Source organism: Moschus berezovskii, chromosome 18 (genome assembly GCF_049115385.1).
Source record: "Moschus berezovskii isolate FMDL1 chromosome 18, NW_MosBer_1.0, whole genome shotgun sequence".
Classification (NCBI taxonomy): domain Eukaryota; kingdom Metazoa; phylum Chordata; class Mammalia; order Artiodactyla; family Moschidae; genus Moschus; species Moschus berezovskii.
In genome coordinates, this window is record NC_142477.1 from 50,702,908 (window position 1) to 50,728,207 (window position 25,300).

Here is a 25,300-nt window from a genome sequence, read left to right on the forward strand (position 1 = left end):
ACTTGAGTGTGAAGACTTCCTCTAGGCTCAGGAGCACATTAGGCCTGCAAGCAGAACAGTCTGGAATGTTAAGTCTAAGCCCAGCATGCATGTGTGCTCAGTCACTCAGTCACGTCCGACTCTTTGCAACCCCATGAACTGTAAGCCCACCAGACTCCACTGTCCATGGGATTTCCCAAGCAAAAATACTGGAGTAGATTGTCATTTCCTACTCCAGGGATCTCCTGTGTCTCAATAGCCCTCAACCCTGAGCTGCATTCCACTTGGCCTCCAGAGGTCGCTGGGGGACAGAGGTTGGGTTACCCACAGCCCCTGCCCATTAATTGATTCTATTGACTCCATTTTCTGTCCAACTTCCCCACTCCCCCACCAGCACTTCCGTTTATCACCACCTATGAGTTACCTGTCATTATGTAAAAACTACCCTAAAACATAGCAGCTTTAAATGACACATTTTATTTTACTCACAATTTTGTAAATCAAGAATTCAAGCAGAACCTACTGGGTGATTCTTCTGTTCGTACTGAGTCCAGCTAGCAGTACAGTCAATTGGTAGATCACCCGCTCTACAAGGGTACAGGGCTATTCCACTTTCCTAATGACTTGGCAAGAATGGCTAAAAAGCTGGACTCAGATGGGACAGGTAACCAATGGCCTCTCTGACCTGATGGTCTCAGGACAGTCTGGTTTCTTACCTGTCATTGTAGGGGCCTACAGAGGGGGTGCTCTGAAAGCTGGCTAGTGGTAACTGTCACTCTCTCCAGGCCCAGAAACCACAGCTACATCTGCAGTACTGACTTGACACAGAAAACACCCTGACAAAGAAAACACTATAGACCCCACCTAGGAATGACAGGATTAGCAAAGATGTGAGATAAGCCTCAAGAGCAACTGTCTGAAAACAGAGGTTTCAGATGAAGCACTGTCATGAAGGCCCACACCTCAGGGGTCAGGGTTCACATAACAGTCATACACTAGCTTATCTCAGGAGAAGGCAATGGCAAGCCACTCCAGTACTCTTGCCTAGAAAGTCCCATAGATGGAGGAGCCTGGTGGGCTGCGGTCTGTGGGGTCGCTGGGGGTCGGACACGACTGAGCGACTTCGCTTTCACTTTTCACTTTCACACATTGGAGAAGGAAATGGCAACCCACTCCAGTGTTCTTGCCTGGAGAATCCCAGGGACGGGGGAGCCTGGTGGGCTTCCGTCTATGGGGTCACACAGAGTTGGACACGACTGAAGTGACTTGGCAGCAGCAGCTTATCTCAAAGTATGTGGGCAGGCATGGAGACAGAAATGCCAGAATTTCCTGAGGAGTCCAGCTCAGCAATCTTGCTCCTGGATAATCCCACCCAACCCTGGAGAAGGGCATGCACACCTGTTTCCTAGGATACCCTCGTGCCCACCTGTGCTTCCCCAGCCATGGGCAGGCCAGACCCTGGGGTCACTTTCCCATCAGGCTACTGGGGATCCGAGAAACTCAGTTCCCACTCCCACCTCAAATCTAAAGCTGACACCATCAACTCATTTGGGAGAAGCCCTTTGGTTCTGCTTCTGATTGTTGTTGATGTGGGTGACTTGGGGGTGCATGCAAGTGGGCAGTATGCAGGCACAGGTGTTCACAGCTCATCCAGACAGAGCTTAGCTGGGCATGGTTGTTGAGGACAGGTAATAATATTTTAACTCAATGTTCCTTCTTTTTCTCTAATTCTTGTGTTTCACATGAATAAAGAGTGACTTCCCACAAAGGGACCTACTGGCTAGCAGAGACTGTCACATTGTATCATTTTAGGGGTATTGCAGATACATAACCTGAGCAAAACCTGTCCGTAGTTTCACACTAGATTCCTGAAGACCTAGGAATTCTGTATTCTGTTTCCAAGTATTTGCTAAATAAGTGATTTTTAAGGAAATAAGCCTTACGTGATTTATCTTCTCCCAACTGACATATTGCAATAATAATCCTCCTACAATCTACTTCACAGGATGTGGAAGCATTAAATGATAGCAGGAGACAAAGAAGTAATGTGAAAACCAGAATAAGCCAAGATGTTGGTTAAATTTCTCAGTTCCTTGAGAGGAAAGATTGTGACTATGCCTGGCTCTTTCTAAACATATTATAATCATTGAAATGAATAAAAACATTATCATTAGTTCTGCAAAAAATTAATAGCAATTTGTAAGTTATACAGAAAAGATGCTCTGTTCCCACAGAACATGAACCAGCGGATAATTAAAACCAGTCAATAATAATCCTCTAGCAAGAAACGTTACCAATTGTTCCAAACTCACAAATTCAAGGAAATGGTAACATTTGCAACTTTGAAAAATACAAAGAATCCTGGCCTAGTGCATTTCAAAGAAAAAATTTGGTTGCACTGGAAACAGAAAATAGTGAGGAGACAGAATTTTCCTACTAACCAAATGGATTATTTTTTAGCTCTTAGGAAATATTGTAACCAGCTACCATAAAAGCCGCCGGCTGAGATGTTTAAAGGTGAGCAGTTCCAGCCTTCAGCCAGGCAGTCTGGGGGAGGGGTGAGTCGCTGTGCAAAAGAACAGGGAGTCATGTGGTCCAACTGTAAAATAGAAAAATTGCATGTAATTATTTTACAAGCAGAGTGCGATGATGTGAAAGGAAGAACTAATGATGGTGCTCTCAGCTTGTTAGAGGCTTTTCCTTCTGGGGAGCTCAAGGTTACGAGAAGTACTGCTCGCTGGAATTTTTTTTCTTCCTTTTCCCTGGATACATAATGTTACAGTAAACCCTGCATGGAGGGGGTTAATGCTGCAAGGATGTTTTTAAATAATTTCTGTGACCAAAGCCGGAGATACAAGCCTGGCAATAATTCTCCCTGACTTCAAGCATCCTGTATTGATTGATTAATTATTCCACCAATGAACTAACAGGTATTGACCTTATCTGGTTGAGTAGCATTTAGCCAAAAGTCAGTAATCTACATCGATCACTTAATGGAACATCAAAGCTCAGCATTCTGACAGGTTTATGTCATTCAGCAAAAATCTGTCTATGTTTTGCTGATACCTTGACCTTTTGTATCAAGCAGTCTTTACAGAAAACGAAAAGCAATGAGAAAATTAAATCTTGGAAATAATGCTTTGTTATGTAAAAGGAAGTTCTTCTTGGAGTGTTACAAAGGTTTTGCTAAGATCCCATTGAGGGGTTTCTTTGCAAATTGAAAAGCAGTTTTCTGCATGCTTGCAATTCATGATATTCTGCTGAAGCATGAAATTATCAAAACAATGAACCCTGGGCTAATTAACACTGCAGCAGAGCTTCACAGAGGTAACACTGAACAAATTGGATTCTCTAGTCAGGGGTTCACAGAAAGAGGACTTGGACCAGTGATTCAGAATGGGCAGGACTAGCTTCTATTTGTCTCTGGCCATCCTAAGTTCCTGAATCCTGACTCAAATATTCAGACAAATCCACTGATCCAATCAAATACCTATCTACCTCAAAAACTGGAAGAGTTTTTCACAACACAAGCTTTAGTTGATACTACCTAAGCCCACAATATACAATGATAATTATATTCTTTGATATCAGATTTATAGACAGTGAATATGAAAAATCCAAGTAGATTCTTACTGTCTTTCTCCTCCTCATTAAGGAATTGGTGATGAAACCCTTAACAAACATGGCTCAGGCAATGGTCTCCAGAGTCATCCCCCAGAATCCTCTTTTGTGGCTCCAATACTGCTGCTGTCCCATGAGGTCTGGATGCATAAGGATGCTCACTTCTTCCTTAAGAACTCTTATTTTTACATTTTAATTATTTCTCATGCACTCAGCTTAGGAACAGTTATTGAGGATTAAGGCTTGCCTCCTAGAAAAATTCTGCCACCTTCCATCACATGAAGATGGTGGTTCTACCCAGGCAGTGCTGTATCACAGTGAAGTATTTTCTCTCTCTGCATCTCTGCTCCAGAAGGCTGCTTTTGGCTTGGAGGATGCACCTTCTAATACGCTATAGTGCTAAGTGGCAGGCCTATACAGTGTAAAGCTCTTTCAGTGTGAAGCAGCTATTTCTGCCTGGAGTGATAGTCGCTCAGTCATGTCAGACTCTGCGACCCCATGGACTGTAGCCTGCCAGGCTCCTCTGTCCATGGAATTCTCCAGGCAAGAATACTGGAACGGGTTGCCATTTCCTTCTCCAGATTTCTGCTTCGAACCTTACTTAAAATGCTTCTGACAATTACCAAGCAGCATTTCAATTCATCAAGTGCAGTGCACATGTTTTATCTCTCCATCTGAAAATAAGTCATGGGCTGTGTCTCACATACATCTGATAAGCTTTTACGTTCCATGTCACTCTAAAATTTGGGTCTATGTCTATGACTTGTTTATTAATTAAAACTAAAATTTCTCTTTACTGATAATGCTTTCCAGTAAATGTTGAATATTTTCCACAACTAACCAAATAATCACTGTCTAGAATAAAAATGGCAAACAGATTTCAGCCCAGATACTAATTCTTCTATGCTAATTATTTCTGCAGTTGTTACGGTTCAGTCACTAAGACTTGTCTGACTCTTTGTGACCCCGTGGACTGCAGCACACCAGGCTTCCCTATTCTTCACTGTCTCCCAGAGTTTGCTCAAATTCATGTCCATTGAGTCAGTGATACTATCTAATGATCTCATCTTCTGCCACCCACTTCTCCTTTTGGCTTCAATCTTTCCCAGCATCAGTGTCTTTTCCAATGAGTCGGCTCATCCCATGAGGTAGCCAAAGTATTAGAGCTTCAGCAATAGTCCTTCCAATGAAAATTCAGGGATGATTTCCTTTAGGACTGACTGATTTGACCTCCTTGCAGTATAAGGGACTCTCAAGAGTCTTCTACAGCACCACATTTCAAAAGCATCAATTCTTTGGCACTCAGTTTTCTTTATGGTCCAACTCTCACACCTATACATGACTACTGAAAACCCATAGCTTTGACTATATAGTCCTTTACTGGCAAAGTGATGTCTCTGCTTTTGAATACGCTGTCTAGGTTTGTCATAGCTATCCTTACAAGGAGCAAGCAAGCGTCTTTTAACTTCATGGCTGCAGTCAACATCTGCAACCATTTCTGGAGCCCAAGAAAAGAAAATCTGTCAGTTTCCACTTTTGCCCCATCTATTTGCCATGAAATTATAGGATCAGATGCAACGATCTTAGTTTTGTGAATGTTGAGTTTCTAGCCAGCTTTTTCACTCTGCTCTTTCACCTTCATCAGGAGACTCTCTAGTTCCTCTTCCCTCTTTGCTATTAGAATGGTATCATCCACATATATGAGGTAGTTGATATTCTACCAGAAATCTTGATTCCAGCTTGTGAGTCATCCAGCCCGGCATTTCACATGATGTACTGCATAGAAGTTAAATAAACAGGGTGACAAGATACAGCCTTGTTGTACTTCTTTCCCAATTTTGAACCAGTCAGTGGTTCCATGTAAGGTTTTAACTGTTGCTTCTTGACGGGCATACAGGTTTCACAGGAGGCAGGTAAGGTGGTCTGGTATTCCCATCTCTTTAGGAATTTTCCTGTTTGTTGTGATCCACACAGTCAAAGGCTTTAGCATAGACAATGGAGCAGAAGTAGATGCTTTTCTGGAATTCCCTTGATTTCTCAATTATTTCTGTGGCACTGGTTAAGTCATATGCCACCTGCAAAATAAAACAGATGTTGACCTAGGAGAAACTTAAGGTCCATTCTATCACTTACATTCTACTATACTTTACTGAGTCTCAATAAGCTATTTCAGAATGTGCTAATAGGAAAACTCACATACAAAAGAAAAATATGCTGGAACAGTTTTTCCTCTAAGCTAATATAAAATCAGAAAAGACATGAAGTAGGAAAAATACGCTAAACATCAATAACTACATAGGGTGATTGATTAGCAGATAAAGTGAAAGTGTAAGTCACTCAGTCGTGTCTGACTTTTTGCAACCCCATGGACTACACAGTCCATGTAATTCTTCTGGCCAGAATACTGGAGTGGGCAGCTGTTCCCTTCTCTAGGGGACCTTCCCTACCCAAGGATCGAGGTCTTCCACATTGCAGGCAGATTCTTTATCAGCTGGGCCACCAGTAGACAAAGTTCAATGCTTTTGAACTGCAAGTTGGTTTCATTAAGAATCTGACCTAACAGGCACAGCTCACGTGGTGTCACAATCACACACATATACAAAAAAAATGCTGCAAAACATTTAGGATCTCTGATGCAGGAAGGAGAACTCAGACTCACCTGGGTCTTCTGTGCTCTTGTGGTTCAATAAAGAATGATGACACTTGGAGAATTATGGAAAATCTTAAATGGATAGTTTTCACCTCAGAGTCATTTTCTCTTTAACTGTGGAGTGATTAAATTAAATCAAGGTGGCTAGAAAAAACATACATCTTTTGTTATGATTTTGTAGAATGCATGATGTATTTTGTCTAAAAATAGTCCCTACTTTTGGTCACAATATACTTATTAATACTGACTGTTGACTGACATATTAGTCACTTGCTTGGATTTTCTGTTCATTTTGTATAAACGGTAGAATTTTGTCTCCTTATATATTGTGCTCTATGATATAAACTAGTCAATTGAATTTACATTAATGCTTATCTATCTTCATAATATGCAAAAGGACCAATATACTAAGTAGAAGATACATCATTTTCCTGGAGAAATAAAAATGAGATTTATTTTTCCAAAAGCACTAACTTTTGGATTTCATAATTTGAAGAAGGATACACATGTCTTCTTGCTACAAGTTAGCAGAATAAACAACCATACAATTGGACAGGACTTATTACAGGCAACTTGGGAAACACGTGTATAAAACATCAGTGAGTATAACTAAATTAGGTGAACCATACCAACTGTTAAATTTCTAAAAGTCCAAGTCAATGAAAAGAATGAAGAATCTAAATATATGAAGTACAATGATCAAAAAACAGATCTCGACTAGTATAACAGACATTACTCTACTGCAGTTTAAGGTTCCCAAATGTTTTGGTCTCAGGACACTTTGCTACCCTTAATAAATACTGAGGCCCTCAAACAGCTTCAGTTTATGTGGATTCTACCAACTGATATTTACCACATGAAAAATTAAGTTATTTTTAAATGACAATAACAAATGTTTTACACATAAAAATAGGAGTTTTAAAAAAATAGTTACACTTTTCAAAACAATTAATGGAAAGAATAACATTATTTTACTTGTTTTTCAAATTTAACACATCTTAAATGAAGGTAGCTACACTCTTACATCTGCACTCATATGTAATCTGTTGTAATGTTATTTTGTGTGAATAAAGAAACTCAAACCTCATACAGACCTGTAGTTGAAAAGAAAAGAATATTTTAATAATTGTTTCATATATTTGCTACTACAGAGAAAAATCACTAAATGGTAGTTTCCTGAGATGAGCTGCAATGCAGAATCTATAACCATACCTAGGAATTTTTGTACCCTAATTCATTAAAGTTCCTTATTCTATCTTTTGTATGGAATTTTTCATTATGCATGGCATTGTGTACAGGATTTTTCACCCATAAGAGATTTTCAACAGATCTTCTTTTTTTAGAAGACTTTTAAGTTCTCAGAAGAACTGAGTAGAAAGTATAGAAAGCCCCTCAATATCTCTTGCTCCAACATATGCATACAATCCCCCACCATCAACATTCTGCACCAGAATGGTACATTTGTGATAATCAAGGAGCCTTTATTTACATGTCTTTATCACCTCAAATCCATTGTTTACATTACAATTAATTCTTGGTGCTGCACATTGTATGGATTTTGAAAAGTGTATAAAAGTTTTACTGTCCTAAAATTTTTCTATGCTTCACCTTTTTATCCATCCCTCCCTCCAACCCCAGACAAACACTGATTTTTTACTGTCTCCTTAATTTTATCTTTTCCAGAATGTCATATAGGTGGAATTACATAGTATGTAGCCTTTCAGATGGCTTCTTTAATTTAGAATAATGCATGTAAATTTCCTCCATGTCTTTTTTATGGCTGGATAGGTCACTTCTTTTTAGTGATGAATAACAGTCTATCATCTAGATATACCACAGTTTATCCATTCTCCTACTGAAAGACATCTTGATTTTTTTCATATTTTGGCAACTGAATAAAGCCTATATAAACATCCATGCACAGGTATTTGTGTGGATATAGTTTTCTATAAGTTTTCAGCTCCTTTGGGTAAATACTAAAATGTATAACTGCTGGATCATATGGTAAGAGTTATGTTTAGTTTTGTAAAAATCTTCCAAGCCTATTCCAAACTGGTAGCACCATTTTGCATTTCCACAGCAGTGAATGAGCATTCCTATTGCTCCCTATCCTCACCAGCATTTGGTGCTGTCAGTATTTTGGATTTTCATCACTCTAATAGATGTGTAGTGGGCTTCCCTGCTGGCTCAGACAGTAAAGAATCTGCCTGCAATTCAGGAGACTTGTATTAGATCCCTGGGTCGGGAAGATCCCCTGAAGAAGGGAATGGCAACCCACTCCAGCATTCTTGCCTGGAGAATTCCATCAACAGAGAAGCCTGGTGGACTACAGTCCGTGGGGTCGCAGAGTCAGACACGACTGAGTGACTAACACTTTCCCTTCACTTTCAACAGGTGTGTAGTAGTATCTCATTGTTTAAATTTGCAAGTCCCTAATTACATATGATTTTGAGCTCAGATTTCATCACTGGCTACATATCTGGAGATTCCCTTGTGGCTCAGATGGTAAAGAATCTGTATGCAATGCAGGAGACCAGGGTTCGAACCCTGGGTTGGGAAGATCCTCTGGAGAAGAATATGTCAACCCAGTCTAGTATTCTTGCCTGGAGAATTCCATGGACAGAGGAGCCTGTTGAGCTATAGTCCATGGGATTACAAAGAGTCAGACATGAATGAGTACACACATAAACACACACACACATAAACACACACACACACATAAACACACACACACACACACATACTTTCAGCTGTTTTCCTTTAACAGGATCATTTCATTCATTTTTCAGAGAATATGTCTCAAGTACCATAATCTGAATAACTACAAGTTTGTCATCCATTCTTTAAAGAAAGAATGGTGCTTTGTGGGGGAAAGGCATCTAATCATGCTCCTTTCTATTTTCAAATAACTATATAAATGTTCTTTGAAACCACCATCTTACTTCCATATCATCACAAATAATGCCCACTTCTCATTTTATTGCACAGACTATTAAGAAGACATATACTCAGAGGTATATATCAATAAAATTAACTTTACGCTTCATCACTAACAAATTGAAATGGCTTTTTTAAAACTGTTAGTGCATGACAGTGAAAAATACATGGATAGCAGTATAGTTTCACCTAAGCGGTTTGAGGGGCTGAGGGATATCATTTTACCCACCCTTAGTTGTGTACCATGTCAGAGTGAAAGGCAAAACATGTCTTAGCATTATTACACAAACAGTATTGAACTCTGGACTCCTTTGGAAGGTCTTAAGGATCTCCAGGGCTTCTTGAACCAGACATTAAAATCTGTGGCTGCTGTTTAGCTTTACCTACCAGTTACATAAGTATGTGATAAAAGTGAAAGTCGTTCAGTCATGTCCAACTCTTTGTGACCCCATGGACTATACGGAATTCTCCAGGCCAGAATACTGGAGTAGGTAGCCTTTCCCTTCTTCAGGGGATCTTCCCAAGCCAGGGATCGAACCCAGATCTCCCTCATTGCAGGCAGATTCCTTACCAGCTAAGTCACAGGGTCAGAAGCAGTTACATAAATCTTGGTGAATTGCCGAAAGTTATACACCCTCATTCTAGACAAAGGTACACATGCAAAAAACTTTACATATGGTTTTAGGGGTTCATAGACAACCAAGAGGCCACTTCTGGATAACTAAAGCATGGTTAATGAATACTACTTAAGAGCCACAGGCTTTATTATTTGCCTATATAGAATTTTCTACAACAAAATTATGAGAAGCCTTAAAGCTCATGTCTATTTTCAAATAAAACAGACTGTCCTGAAACCATGTTTGCTATGGAAACCATGCCATAAATAATTAAGAATAGAGGCACTTACATAATAATGTAATGTTTCCACAACCAAGATTTAGAAATGGGATTGATTTCTCAAAATCCCTAGATCTGTCCCTCTAATTTCTTCCCTATTAAGGAAACTAAAATAAATTATCTATAACAATTGCTTAAATTTTGATGTACTTGACCTTAAATGAACTGGTTAGATGCTTATTTTCTGATTATTTCAGCTTTGTCCTGTTTTCCCCACCATAGGTGCATAAATAAAGGTTTTCTACATCTAAGCCTTTTGTTGCCAATGAACTCAGGAGAGAATCCCATGGAATAGATAGCCCCAGGTCAGTTTCAAAGGCATTCACAGTAAAGTAGCCATGCTGATGCTATATCCCTGGACCAGTGATCCAGTAGACCATTACTGGTATCTGCAATTTTTAAAAACTATCAGATTGGTACTATTTTACTCATATAAATAGTCACACACACATACACACACACACACACACACTCATGCCTCGATAGAAGCATTTTCTGGGAAAAGGGAAAGTAGCCTTTTAGTACCTCATTGCCCATAAACTGGGTTTTATGTACAGAAGGATACTTTATACAGATAATAAACCTAACATAAAACAGTTACTTCTGGCAGCTAATTTACCTTTATAGTTTATAGAGGTGTCTTCTTCATAATGGTACCTTCTGATTCTACTTTCCCTGAGTTCAGTAATCAGTGTAGATTACTGCTGGTTTCCATAGAAACAAGACAACTAACACTTTTTAAATCTTCATTCATAGACTAGTTTTACAAAAATTGTAGAGTTTGGAATGACTTCTTACTAAAGACATCGTGAGTGAAACAGATGACAAAAATTGTAACCCTTCAAATGATGTTTAAAGTTTGTGTGTAGTTTTTGCTAATAATAGACCCACATGTTTAAACACAATGATCTACAGATCAAACACTAAGGGGATTAAGTGACCCTCCCCTAAAGGGATTTTGAATGAATTGTATAATATGGAAGCAGCTGTTGAGCAGTTGTGAAACCTGAGTTGTTAGTACACACTGGCTATGATCTGTTAGGAGCTTATTGTTTTTAATGTTAAGGAATATCCAGATTTTCCTTTAAAAAAATGGACACTTAGGAAAACTTTCTATACCCCTCGAAAAGTTAAGGAGAAAAAATGCTAATAAGGTTAATATTGTTAATAACATGGCTTTAGAATGCATTCATGCTCTTAAGTAGTGATGTCAATTGTTGGTCCTTAACAAGTAATTGCTTACCATGATGTCTTAGAACCTTAACTGTAATATAAATTGAAGGTGTGGAACTTTTTTAGTTGGTACTTTCTTTATGCATGCTATGGTTGTGCATGGATAATGGATTTGTAATCCATGATAGTACTTATCAATTAATTTGGCAATTAAATACAGTTGCTAAAAGCAACACAAATCAGAGTTCCATCAATTAGTGTAGCTCATTAAAGCTGGGATCTTTTTTCCAGCTGTGTAACTCCCCTCAACTATTTGTCAGGTTCTAATTTTGTTTTGTTAGCAATGTTGAGATTATAACCATAATGTTAGGTTTTCTTATCATCTCTTTCATTAATACAATGCAGCAGTAGGGCACTACTCTCAAATTCTCCAAGCAACTACGGGATAAAGTATTATCTGGTCTTAAGATGCACTAGCAATGTGAAAGAGTGCTAGTCTTCTGAGTCTTGGATTCCATATACATTTCAACTTGAGTTAACAACAGAGTTTCATATTCCTCCTCTTTTCTTAAGCACACAGTGTCACCTCGCCCATTTTTGAATCAAATCTGCTGGGGTTCTCTAACATGGCAACACCTCACATTTCACTGTGGGCTTCCCAGGTGTCTTAGTGGTAAAGAAACCCACCTGCCAATGCAAGAGATGCAGGAGACATGGGTTTGATCCCTGGGTTGGGAAAATGCCCTGGAGGAGGAAATGGCAATCCACTCCAGTATTCTTGTCTGGAGAATCCCATGGACATGTAGCCTGGTGGGCTACAGTCCATAGAGTTGTAGAGTCAGACACAACTGAGCAACTGAGCATGCAAGCTCACTTCATTCCAGGATATAATTTACAGTCATCATCAAGGGTACTTTATCTGTGACACTAAAGTTAATCCAAACCTCACTTACCCCCAGAGCAGATTATGCTTCCATTTGTAGGTTTGGTCTTAAGTAGAGCGTTTGCATGATAACTGTTATGTGCCTCAATAGGGTTACTTGTCCCACATTTGTTAATGTCAGGAGTTTGCCATTACTGGAGCTCACTGTTATCTAGCATTTCAAAGGCAAGTTAAAAAAAAAAAAGGATGCCTCAGGAAGGAACAAGATGGCAAAGGAATAGGACGGTGAGACCACTCTCTCCCCCACAAATTCATCAAAAGAACATTTGAACGTGGAGTAAAGTCCACAAAACAACTTCTGAATGCTGGCAGAGGACATTAGGCACCCAGAAAAGCAGCCCATTGTCTTCGAAAGGAGGTAGGAAAAAACATAAAAGATAAAAAGAGAGACAAAAGAGGTAAGGACGGAGCTCCGTCCCGGGAAGGGAGGCTTTAAAAAGAGAGAAGTTTCCAAACACCAGGCTAGCTCACTGGCTAGTCTGTGGCAAGCCTTGGAAGCTCAGAGGGCCACAAAACCGGGAGGAAAAAGAAAGAAATAATTAAAACCCACAGATTACCCGCCAAACGGTAACTCCCAGCGCAGACGCCTGCATATGCCATTAGCAAGCAGGGGCTGGGCAGGGAAGAGCCGGCTGAACTGCTTAGAGAGAGGACTGGGCTTGAATGCTGCGAGGGCAATCTGAGAGATCTAACAGGGGATAGCAAAGCAGACTGGGATAGCTTCCCCACAAAAAGGTGGAAAGCTCTAACCTAAGACTCCGCCAGCCCCGCTAACAGGACAAAGGGCTGAGCAGAGCGAACCGGCTGTGGTCGGCCCATCCCCCATCCCCCCGCCGAGACAGGCAGGGAGGGCAGCCAGAGCCGGAGGGGGCAACTGAGGCCCCAGAAAGGCATCTGATACAAACTGCAGGCAGGCTTGTTGCTAATCAAGACTTCTTGGGCTCGGGCCGGCCGATATCCGCCTGAGAAAGTGCGCCAGTTGTACACCCAGAAAACCGAGTGGCAGGGACTGGGGAGGCGATAAGTCGCAGCGACCGTGCTTGCCAAACACCTGGTCACCTGAGCTGCTCGGACCGGGGAAGGCACAAAACGCAGGCCCAGCCAAGTCTTCGCCTTTGTGGAGTACCCGAGAAACTGAACTTGAGACCTGGGAAATGCATACAACCCAGCGCCGGCCTCGGACAGTTCCCGGCAGAGGAACCTAGAGCCTGTGCAGTGAAGACTGGGACAACGCACGTGCTGTGAGCGGGGTCAAACCCAGTGTGGCTGAGACGCTGCGAGCACTCCCCACAGATGCCAGAGATATTCGACTGCAGCGTTACTCCCTGTCCAGAACAGGACTGAACAAGTGAGCCTTAAAAAGTGTCCACCCGGCCCTAGTATCAGGGCGGAAATTAGACACTGAAGAGACCAGCAAACAGAAGCTAAAACAGAGGGAAACACCTTGGAAATGACAGATAGAGAAGTCTAGAGACTACTCCAAGAAAAGACCAAAAACCAGAGGCAAGGGGCTTAAGCCCGAATCCTGAGAACACCAGAGAACTCCTGACTCCAGGGAACATTAATCAATAGGAGCTCATCAAACGCCTCCATCAGTACAGTTCAGTTCAATTCAGTCACTCAGTCGTGTCCGACTCTCCGTGACCCCATGAATCACAGCACGCCAGGCCTCCCTGTCCATCACCAACTCCCGGAGTTCACTCAAACTCATGTCCACAGAGTCGATGATGCCATCCAGCAATCTCATTCTCTGTCATCCCCTTCTCCTCCCGCCCCCAGCCTTTCCCAGAATCACAGTCTTTTCCAATGAGTCAACTCGTTGCATGAGGTGGCCAAGGTATTGCAGTTTCAGCTTTAGCATCAGTCCTTCCAATGAACACCCAGGACTGATCTCCTTTAGAATGGACTGGTTGGATCTCCCTGTAGTCCAAGGGACTCTCAAGAGTCTTCTACAACACCACAGTTCAAAAGCATCAATTCTTTGGCGATCAGTTTTCTTCACAGTCCAACTCTCACATCCATTCATGACCACGGGAAAAACCATAGCCTTGACTAGACGGACCTTGGTTGGCAAAGTAATGTCTCTGCTTTTTAATATACTATCTAGGTTGGTCATAACTTTCCTTCCAAGGAGTAAGCGTCTTTTAATTTCATGGCTGCAATCAGCATTTGCAGTGATTTTGGAGCCCAAAAAAATAGTCTGACACGGTTTCCACTGTTTTTCCATCTATTTCCCATGAAGTGATGGGACCAGATGCCATGATCTTCATTTTCTGAATGTTGAGCTTCAAGCCAACCTTTTCACTCTCCTCTTTCACTTTCATCAAGAGGCTTTTGAGTTCCTCTTCACTTTCTGCCATAAGGGTAGTGTCATCTGCATATCTGAGGTTATTGATATTTCTCCCAGCAATCTTGATTCCAGCTTGTGCTTCTTCCAGCCCAGCGTTCCTCATGATGTACTCTGCATAGAAGTTAAATAAGCAAGGTGACAATATACAGCCTTGACGTACTCCTTTTCCTATTTGGAACCAGTCTGTTGTTCCATGTACAGTTCTGACTGTTGCTTCCTGACCTTCATACAGGTTTCTCAAGAGGCAGGTCAGGTGGTCAGGTATTCCCATCTCTTTTAGAATGTTCCACAGTTTATTGTGATCCACACAGTCAAAGGCTTTGGCATAGTCAATGAAGCAGAAATAGATGCTTTTCTGGAATTCTCTTGCTTTCTCCATGATCCAGCAGATGTTGGCAATTTGATCTCTGGTGCCTCTGCCTTTTCTAAAACCTGCTTGAACATCTGGGAGTTCACTGTTCACATATTGCTGAAGCCTGGCTTGGAAAATTTTGAGCATGACTTTACTAGCGTGTGAGATGAGTGCAACTGTGCGGTAGTTTGAGCATTCTTTGGCATTGCCTTTCTTTGGGATTGGAATGAAGACTGACCTCTTCCAGTCCTGTGGCCACTGCTGAGTTTTCCAAATTTGCTGGCATATTGAGTGCAGCACTTTCACAGCATCATCTTTCAGGATTTGAAATAGCTCAACTGGAATTCCATCACCTCCACTAGCTTTGTTCGTAGTGATGCTTTCTAAGGCCCACTTGACTTCACATTCCAAGATGTCTGGCTCTAGGTCAGTGATCACGTTATCGTGACTATCTTGGTCGTGAAGATCTTTTTTGTACAGTTCTTCTGTGTATTCCTGCCACCTCTTCTTAATATCTTCTGCTTCTGTTAGGTCCATACCATTTCTGTCCTTTATCGAGCCCATCTTCCTACCTACACTAAAATCAAGCACCACCCAAGGGTCAACAAGTTCCAGAGCAAGACATACCACACAAATTCTCTAGCAACACAGGAAAATAGCCCTGAGTTTCAATATCCAAGCTGCCCAAAGTCACTCCAAACCCACTGACATCTCATAACTCATTACTGGACACTTCACTGCACTCCAGAGAGAAGAAATCCAGCTCCACCCACCAGAACACCGACACAAGCTTCCCTAACCAGGGAACCTTGACAAGTCACCCATCCAACCCCACACACAGAGAGGAAACTACATAATAAAGAGAACTCCACAAACGGCCAGAAGAGGGAAAGGCCACCCCAAGCAAAGCAATATGAGCAAGATGAAGAGGCAGAGAAATACCCAGCAAGTAAAGGAACAAGATAAATGCCCACCAACACAAACAAAGGAGGAAGATATAGGGAATCTACCTGATAAAGAATTTCGAATTTTGATGGTGAAAATGATTCAGAATGTTGAAAGCAAAATGGAGTTACAGATAAAATACCTGGAGAAAAGGTTTGAGAAGATGGAAGAAAGGTTTAATAAAGATTTAGAGGAAATAAAAAAGAGTCAATATACAATGAGTAATGCAATAGATGAGATCAGAAATACTCTGGAGGGAAAAAACAGTAGAATAACAGAGGCAGAAGACAGGATAAGTGAGCTACAAGACAGAATTCTAGAAATAAATGAAACAGAGAGGAAAAAAGAAAAAAGAATTAAAAGAAATGAGGACAATATTAGAGAACTCTGGGACAATATTAAATGCTCCAACATTCGAATCATAGGAGTCCCAGAAGAAGAAGACAAAAAGAAACACCATGAGAGAATACTTGAGGAGATAATAGTTGAAAACTTCCCTAAAATGGGGAAAGAAATAATCACCCAAGTCCAAGAAACCCAGAGAGTCCCCAACAGGATATACCCAAGGCAAAATACTCCAAGACACATATAAATCAAATTAACAAAGATCAAACACAAAGAACAAATATTAAAAGCTGCAAGGGAAAAACAACAAATAACACACAAGGGGATTCCCATAAGGATAACAGCTGATCTTTCAACAGAAACTCTTCAGGCCAGGAGGCAATGGCAAGACATACTTAAAGTGATGAAAGAAAATAACCTACAGCCCAGATTAATGTACCCAGCAAGGATCTCATTCAAATATGAAGGAGAAATCAAAAGCTTTACAGACAAGCAAAAGCTGAGAGAATTCAGCATCACCAAACCAGCTCTTCAACAAATGCTAAAGGATCTTCTCTAGACAAGAAACACAGAAAGGGTGTATAAACTTGAACCCAAAGCAATAAAGAAAATGGCAACGGGATCATACTTATCAATAATCACCTTAAACGTAAATGGGTTGAATGCCCCAACCAAAAGACAAAGGCTGGCTGAATGGATACAAAAACAAGAACCCCATATATGTTGTCTACAAGAGACCCACCTCAAAACGAGGGACACATACAGACTGAAAGTGAAGGGCTGGAAAAAGATATTCCATGCAAATAGAGACCAAAAGAAAGCAGGGGTAGCAATACTCATATCAGATAAAATAGACTTTAAAACAAAGGCTGTGAAAAGAGACAAAGAAGGAAACTACATAATGATCAAAGGATCAATCCAAGAAGAAGACATAACAATTATAAATATTTATGCACCCAACATAGGAACACCACAATATGTAAGACAATTACTAACAAGTATGAAAGGGGAAGGAAATGGCAACCCACTCCAGTGTTCTCGCCTGGAGAATCCCAGGGATGGGGGAGCCTGGTGGGCTTCCGTCTGTGGGGTCTCACAGAGTCGGACACGACTGAAGTGACTTAGCAGCGTGAAAGGGGAAATTAACAACAATGCAATAATATTGGGAGATTTTAATACCCCACTTACATCTATGGATAGGTCAACTAAACAGAAAATTAACAAGGAAAACACAAACTTTAAATGATGCAATAGACCAGTTAGACCTAATAGATATCTATAGGGCATTTCACCCCAAAACAATGAACTTCACCTTTTTCTCAAGCGCACACGGAACATTTTCCAGGATAGATCACATCCTGGGCCATAAATCTAGCCTTGGTAAATTTAAAAAAAACTGAAATCACTCCAAGCATCTTTTCTGACCACAATGCAGTAAGATTAGATCTCAATTACGGGAGAAAAACCATTAAAAAAGCCAACATATGGAGGCTGAACAACACGCTGCTAAATAATGAACAAATCATAGAAGAAATCAAAAGAGAAATCAAAATATGCATAGAAATGAATGAAAATGAAAACACAACCCAAAACCTCTGGGACAGCATAAAAGCAGTGCTAAGGGGGAAGTTCATAGCAATACAGGCACACCTCAAGAAACAAGAAAAAAGTGAACTAAATAACCTAACCCTACATCTAAAGACCAACCTTGATAGTATATTAAAAAGCAGAGACATTACTTTGCCAACCAAGGTCCGTCTAGTCAAGGCAATGGTTTTTCCCGTGGTCATGTATGGATGTGAGAGTTGGACTGTGAAGAAAGCTGATTGCAGAAGAATCGATGCTTTTGAACTGTGGTGTTGGAGAAGACTCTTGAGAGTCCCTTATACTGCAAGGAGATCCAACCAGTCCATTCTAAAGGAGATCAATCCTGGGTGTTCATTGGAAGGACTGATGCTAAAGCTGAAACTGCAATACTTTGGCCACCTCATGCGATGAGTTGACTCACTGGAAAAGACTGTGATTCTGGGAAAGGTTGGGGGCGGGAGGAGAAGGGGACGACAGAGAGTGAGATGGCTGGATGGCATCACCGACTCTGTAGACATGAGTTTGAATGTACTCCGGGAGTTGGTGATGGACAGGGAGGCCTGGCGTGCTGTGATTCATGGGGTCGCAGAGAGTGGGACACAACTGAGCAACTGAACTGAACTGAACATCTAAAGAAACTAGAAAAGGAAGAAATGAAAAACCCCAGGGTTAGTAGAAGGAAAGAAATCGTAAAAATTAGGGCACAGATAAATGCAAAAGAAACAAAAGAGACCATAGCAAAAATCAACAAAGCCAAAAGCTGGTTCTTTGAGAAGGTAAATAAAATTGACAAACCGCTAGCCAGACTCATCAAGAAACAAAGGGAGAAGAACCAAATCAATAAAATTAGAAATGAAAATGGAGAGATCACAACTGACAACACAGAAATACAAAGGATTATTAGAGAATACTATCAGCAATTATATGGCAATAAAATGAATAACCTGGAAGAAATGGACAAACTCCTAGAAAAGTACAACTTTCCAAAACTGAACCAGGAAGAAATAGAAAATCTGAACAGACCCATCACAAGCACAGAACTAGAGGCTGTAATCAGAAATCTTCCAGCAAACAAAAGCCCAGGTCCAGACGGCTTCACAGCTGAATTCTACCAAAACTTTAGAGAAGAGCTAACACCTATTCTACTCAAACTCTTCCAGAAAATTGCTGAGGAAGGGAAACTTCCAAACTCATTCTATGAGGCCACCATCACCCTAATCCCAAAACCTGGTAAAGATCCCACAATAAAAGAAAACTACAGGCCAATATCACTGATGAACATAGATGCAAAAATTCTTAACAAAATTCTAGCAATCAGAATCCAACAAAACATTAAGAAGATCATACATCATGACCAAGTGGGCTTTATCCCAGGAATGCAAGGATTCCTCAATATCCGCAAATCAATCAACGTAATACACCACATTAACAAACTGAAAAATAAAAATCATATGATTACCTCAATAGATGTAGAGAAGCCTTCGACAAAATTCAACATCCATTTATGATAAAAACCCTCCAGAAAGTGGGAATAGAAGGGACATATCTCAACGTAATAAAAGCTATATATGACAAACCCACAGCAAACATTATCCTCAATGGTGAAAAACTGAAAGCATTTCCCCTAAAGTCAGGAACAAGACAAGGGTGCCCACTCTCACCACTACTATTCAACATAGTTCTGGAAGTTTTGGCTATAGCAATCAGAGCAGAAAAAGACATAAAAGAAATCCAAAATGGAAAAGAAGAAGTAAAACTTTCACTGTTCGCTGATGACATGATCCTCTACACAGAAAATCCTAAAGAATCTACCAGAAAACTACTAGAGCTAAACAATGAATATAGTAAAGTTGCAGGATATAAAATCAACACACAGAAATCACTTGCATTCCTATACACTAATAATGAGAAAATAGAAAGAGAAATTAAGGAAACTATTCCATTCACTGTTGCAACGAAAAGAATTAAATACTCAGGAATATATCTACCTAAGGAAACAAAAGACTTGTACATATAAAACTATAAAACACTAGTGAAAGTCATCAAAGAGGACACTAATAGATCGAGAAATATACTGTGTTCATGGATTGGAAGAATAAATATTGTAAAAATGAGTATACTACCCAAAGTAATTTATATATTCAATGCAATCCCTATCAAGCTACCAATGATATTTTTCACAGAACTAGAACAAATAATCTCACAATTTGTATGGAAATACAAAAAACCTCAAATAGCCAAAGCAATCTTGAGGAAGAAAAATGAAACTGGGGGAATCAACCTGCCGGACTTCAGGCTCTACTACAAAGCCACAGTCATCAAGACAGTATGGTACTGGCATAAAGACAGAAATATAGATCAATGGAACAAAAGAGAAAGCCCAGAGATAAATCCACGCACCTATGGACACCTTATCTTTGACAAAGGAGGCAAGAATATAAAATGGAGAAAAGACAGTCTCTTTAATAAGTGGTGCTGGGAAAACTGGTCAGCCACCTGTAAAAGAATGAAACTAGAACACTTCCTAACACCATACACCAAAATAAACTCAAAATGGATTAGAGAGCTAAATGTAAGACCAGAAACTATAAAACTCCTAGAGGAGAACGTAGGCAAAACACTCTCCGACATAAATCACAGCAGGATCCTCCAAGACCCACCTCCCAGAATATTGGAAATAAAAGCAAAAATAAACAAATGGGACCTAATTAAAATCAGAAGGTGAAAAGACAGCCTTCAGAATGGGAGAAAATAATAGCAAATGAAGCAACGGATAAAGGATTAATCTCCAAAATATACAAGCAGCTCCTGCAGCTCAATTCCAGAAAAATAAATGACCCAATCAAAAAATGGGCCAAAGAACTAAACAGACATTTCTCCAAAGAAGACATACAGATGGCTAACAAACACATGAAAAAATGCTCAACATCCCTCATAATCAGAGAAATGCAAATCCAAACCACAATGAGATACCATTTCACACCAGTCAGAATGGCTGCTATCCAAAAGTCTACTTGCAATAAATGCTGGAGAGGGTGTGGAGAGAAGGGAACCCTCTTACACTGTTGGTGGGAATGCAAACTAGTACAACCACTATGGAGAACAGTGTGGAGATTCCTCAAAAAACTGGAAATAGAACTGCCATATGATCCAGCAATCGCACTCCTGGGCATACACACTGAGGAAACCAGAATTGAAAGAGACACATGTACTCCAATGTTCATTGAAGCACTATTTATAATAGCCAGGACATGGAAGCAACCTAGATGTCCATCTGCAGACGAATGGATAAGAAAGCTTTGATACATATACACAATGGAGTATTACTCAGCCATTAAAAAGAATGCATTTGAACCAGTTCTAATGAGGTGGATGAAAATAGAGCCTATTATACAGAGTGAAGTAAGGCAGAAAGAAAAAGACCAATACAATATACTAACGCATATATATGGAATTTAGAAAGATGCAAATGCTATCCTGTATACGAGATAGCAAAAGAGACACAGATGTACAAAACAGTCTTTGGGACTCTGTGGGAGAGGATGAGGGTGGGATGGTTTGGGAGAATGGCATTGAAACATGTATATTATCATATGTGAAACGAATCGTCAGTTCAGGGTCGATGCATGTTACAGGATGCTCGGGGCTGGTATGCGGGGATGACCCAGAGGGAGAATAAAGGGAGGAGGGAGGTGGGAGGGGGGTTCAGGAGGGGGAACTCATGTATACCCGGGGCGGATTCATGTCAGTGTATGGCAAAACCAACCAATATAATACTGTAAAATAATTAGCCTCCAATAAAAAAAAAAAAACCCAGCAGGGCCCAGCTGAAATATTTTCTTTCAATATAGACAAGCTGCAGGCATAAAACACAACAGTAAACATACAATGGAACAAAGTAAAAGGCCTTTGTAACAGATCTTTGTCATGCCACTGTGCATATTTCATAACATCAGCTACTGTTTTTCTCAGCTGACATCATCTAGGTCTCAGTTAATGAAAAGAGACATGGCTCATATTGCATCAAATAGATTTTGGACAGGAAACAGAAAATAGATCATGTGTCCAGGCCCCCTAGCTGAAGCAGTCAAACATCTGAATAGAGAAGGACTAATGTGTTTTAGCTGTCCTCCCTTCCAGCCACAAACTCAAGAGCATGGTTGAAAGTATTTTCTTTTCTAGGTTGCTCACCAATCCCCTACCCACCCCACTCCACTGTGAAAGCCAGTCAGCAAGGATCAAAAACATTTCCTTTTAAATGAATCATAGCAATCCAATAAAGATGCAAGACGCAGATTATGTTCAAATCAATGACAGAGCCATAGCCAGTATCAGCAGGCCTCAAGGAACAAAAATTGCTCACAGTCAGAGGGTGTCTGTCCGATAACGAGCTGTGGGGCTAAACACAGAGCACAAGCTATGCTCTGGGCAAAATCCCTTGAGCTTCTACTGCTCTGGCCTCTTTAAGCAATGCTGAGCTGTTGGAGTATTGTCCTCTTTCGTACCTCCCCAGACAGGACGTGATGGCTTAGCTTAGCTTTGCAAATGGGGCCTTCAGGGATAGTTATATCTGGGAAACAGGCAAACAACTGTAATGCTAATATCTAGAAATAAAAGTTCACGTAAATAGGGGACGGGATGGATTTAAGAGAGTCAACGACTATGCATGACTATTCAAAAACCCAAAAAAATGAATACAGAGAAGATTCTTAAGACTTCAGTGAACTTGCCAACAACTGCCTGTCAACATCTTTTTAATTGCTGCTCATTGTAAATATTTGAGGGGGAAGGAGATATTTTCCTATTTGAAAAGCAAAGGGAATAAACACATAGAGCTATGTGTCTATCACACTGTTTCGATTTTCAAAATACTTAATAGCATTAATCGACTTGCAGACCTCTCAGTTTCCTTATCCTTTTCCCCGCAATTGCCGTAGAAGGTGAAGAATCTTGTGCTCATTTGCTCAGTCGTGTCTGACTCTGCAACTCCGTGGACTTCACTCCACCAGGTTCCTCTGTCCATGGGATTTCCCAGGCAAGAATACTGGAGTGGGTTGCCATTTCCTAATCCAGGGGGATCTTCCTGACCCAGAGATCAAACTTCCCGCATCTCTGTGTCTCCTGCCTTGGCAGGCAGATTCTTTATCACTGCACCAACTGGGAAGCCACTGGTACTCAATATTGATCTTTTCATGTAATACTGAAAGTACATTTTCAAATTGGCATGAGGAAAGCATGATGACAAGGTTCAGGAGGCTAAGACACTAATGCAAAGAGAAAAAGATAATCAAAGGTCAATAAGCAAAAGTACAGAATATATTTCAGAGATGCAGGTTTTCATTTCAAAGTAACACCAATGAGGTGTAAGATTTCAGACAAGATATTCACCCTCCCAGAGCATTAGTTTCTTCATCAGCCACACCTTTTCAGCTCTAAATTTTCATTTTCAGATCTGAGAGTGTGTTTCCAATGAAGAGAAAAGCAACCAAGAGTCTTTCACATTTAATCAAAAAGAAAGTTTACAGCTCAGTCTCTTTCAAGAGCATTCCATGTGCTACATAAGCATTTGACAAAGGTTGATCTATGATGGGCTATTTTTCTTCTTTGATATTAAAGAAACTTTGTTAATATGAGTTACCTTATTTAATCCATTACCTGCTAATAGCCTTCTCTAGGATTAGCCCAAGGTCTAAAGTAATAACTAATAACCATCTGCTCATTAGAAAACTATCTACTTTTGAGGATGCTCCTACTTCTGCTAAATTCAACAGACCATTGCAGTTCACACTCATATTCCCAGGGTTTACTGATCTCTGACAGCAGTCAGAGCATATGGCAGTTATCCTCTCTGGGAGGAGAGAATCAATTTATTCCAAATAGAAAGAACTTATCAGATCGAGACAGATTTCTAAAACACCTGTAAGATAATTTGGAATTACAGCAGTAATAAAATAGCAAACAAATTTCCCCTCTCCTGAAAATGATAAATTACTGTATTTCATTGAGCAGACCTTTCTTTATCTGATTTGTTCTAAAAATGATAAATATGTCTCCATAAATCTGAAGGCAATCCAGGAGTCACATCTACCTAATTGAATCAGAGCTTATATGATTCAAAGAGATAAGAACACATTAAACAAATGAGGATATTTCACATTGCAAAAGTGAATATAAAATTCACCTTTAAAGAAAATACAGGGTGAAACATAAATACTTGGAACAGATGAACTGTTAAAGCCGAAGTATAATTAGTGGGAACTGCCTCCATTTATGAATAAAACCCTGCTTGAAATCTCAGTTTTAATTTTGCAAATATTCTGACCAGTTTTATTATGATTTCCTTGTACATTTATTGTTGATTATCTGGTTTCTTGCAGTTTATAATGAAATCTTTTGTCAGTAAAATTTCCTTTCTGTTCATGACCTTAGTGTTTCCATTATCAACGATGAAATGTTCTGTGGTTTTGATTTTCATCTTTTCAGGAAAAAAATCCTCTTTCCGATACACATTTCTTTTGCAATTCTTGCGGTCAGCATTTAGCTTGCTTCCTGTCTCATTCTGCTCTCCTCTTGGGCCCTGCCCTCTTCCACCTTCTGGATGCCCTATAATTGAGACCTCTGCTTCATTTCCTCTTAACTCTTTGTTATTATTTTTTATTTTTTACTTTCCCTTCAATTGTTCCCAAAGTAAGATTCTAACTCCTTCTCTGATCACTTCTGGGCAAATGTGTAGCTTTGGAACTCTGTTTCAAGTCACAGAGTGACTTTCCTCCACATGGCAGGAGGAAATCTGAAAACTCATGGTGACTTAAAGGAAGAGTTTGGTCTCCCTAAGCAAGTAAAGAATGAGTTTCCCGTTGATTTTTATGAACAATGACACTAATACCATTTGAAATCAGGAATCCTTGATTAAGTCTCTCAAGATAGAAAAAAGAAAATCTGTCTTTGACATAAGAGTGGTAGGCAATTGTTTCATTTCATGAAAGGAGAAGTTTCAAAACAAAACCAAATTCTTTCTATTCAGATGGCTTAAGTGAATACTAGATCTAATCAGTGAATTCTTTTCAGTTTATAAACATATGCATCTATCTCTTTAATGAAAGTAAGAGGAAGAAAATAAAAAATAATGGGGTGAAGAAATGCGTGTCTGAATGAACTAAGGCATATGGAATATTGGAAAGGGGAGTTAGCCAGAGAAGGCTTTTGAAAATAAAAATAAGATCACAGAACTCCCCAGATCAAGATCTCCAAGGTTTCCTATTATATTTAAAATAAAATATAAACTTCCTGTTATCATCTACAAGACCCCACATTATCTGGTCTTGACCTCTAACCTTATACACTTCACTACTCTCTCCACCCTGTAACCCAAATCCTGCCCCTCAATGATTTACTGGAGCTCCAAATGCATTCTGTCAATTTGTTGAGCAAAACAAGCTCATTTCCCTTTCCATATGATAGCATTTCTTTTTCTTCTTTCTGGACTACTCTACCTCCACATCTACTCAAGGGTCACTCTAT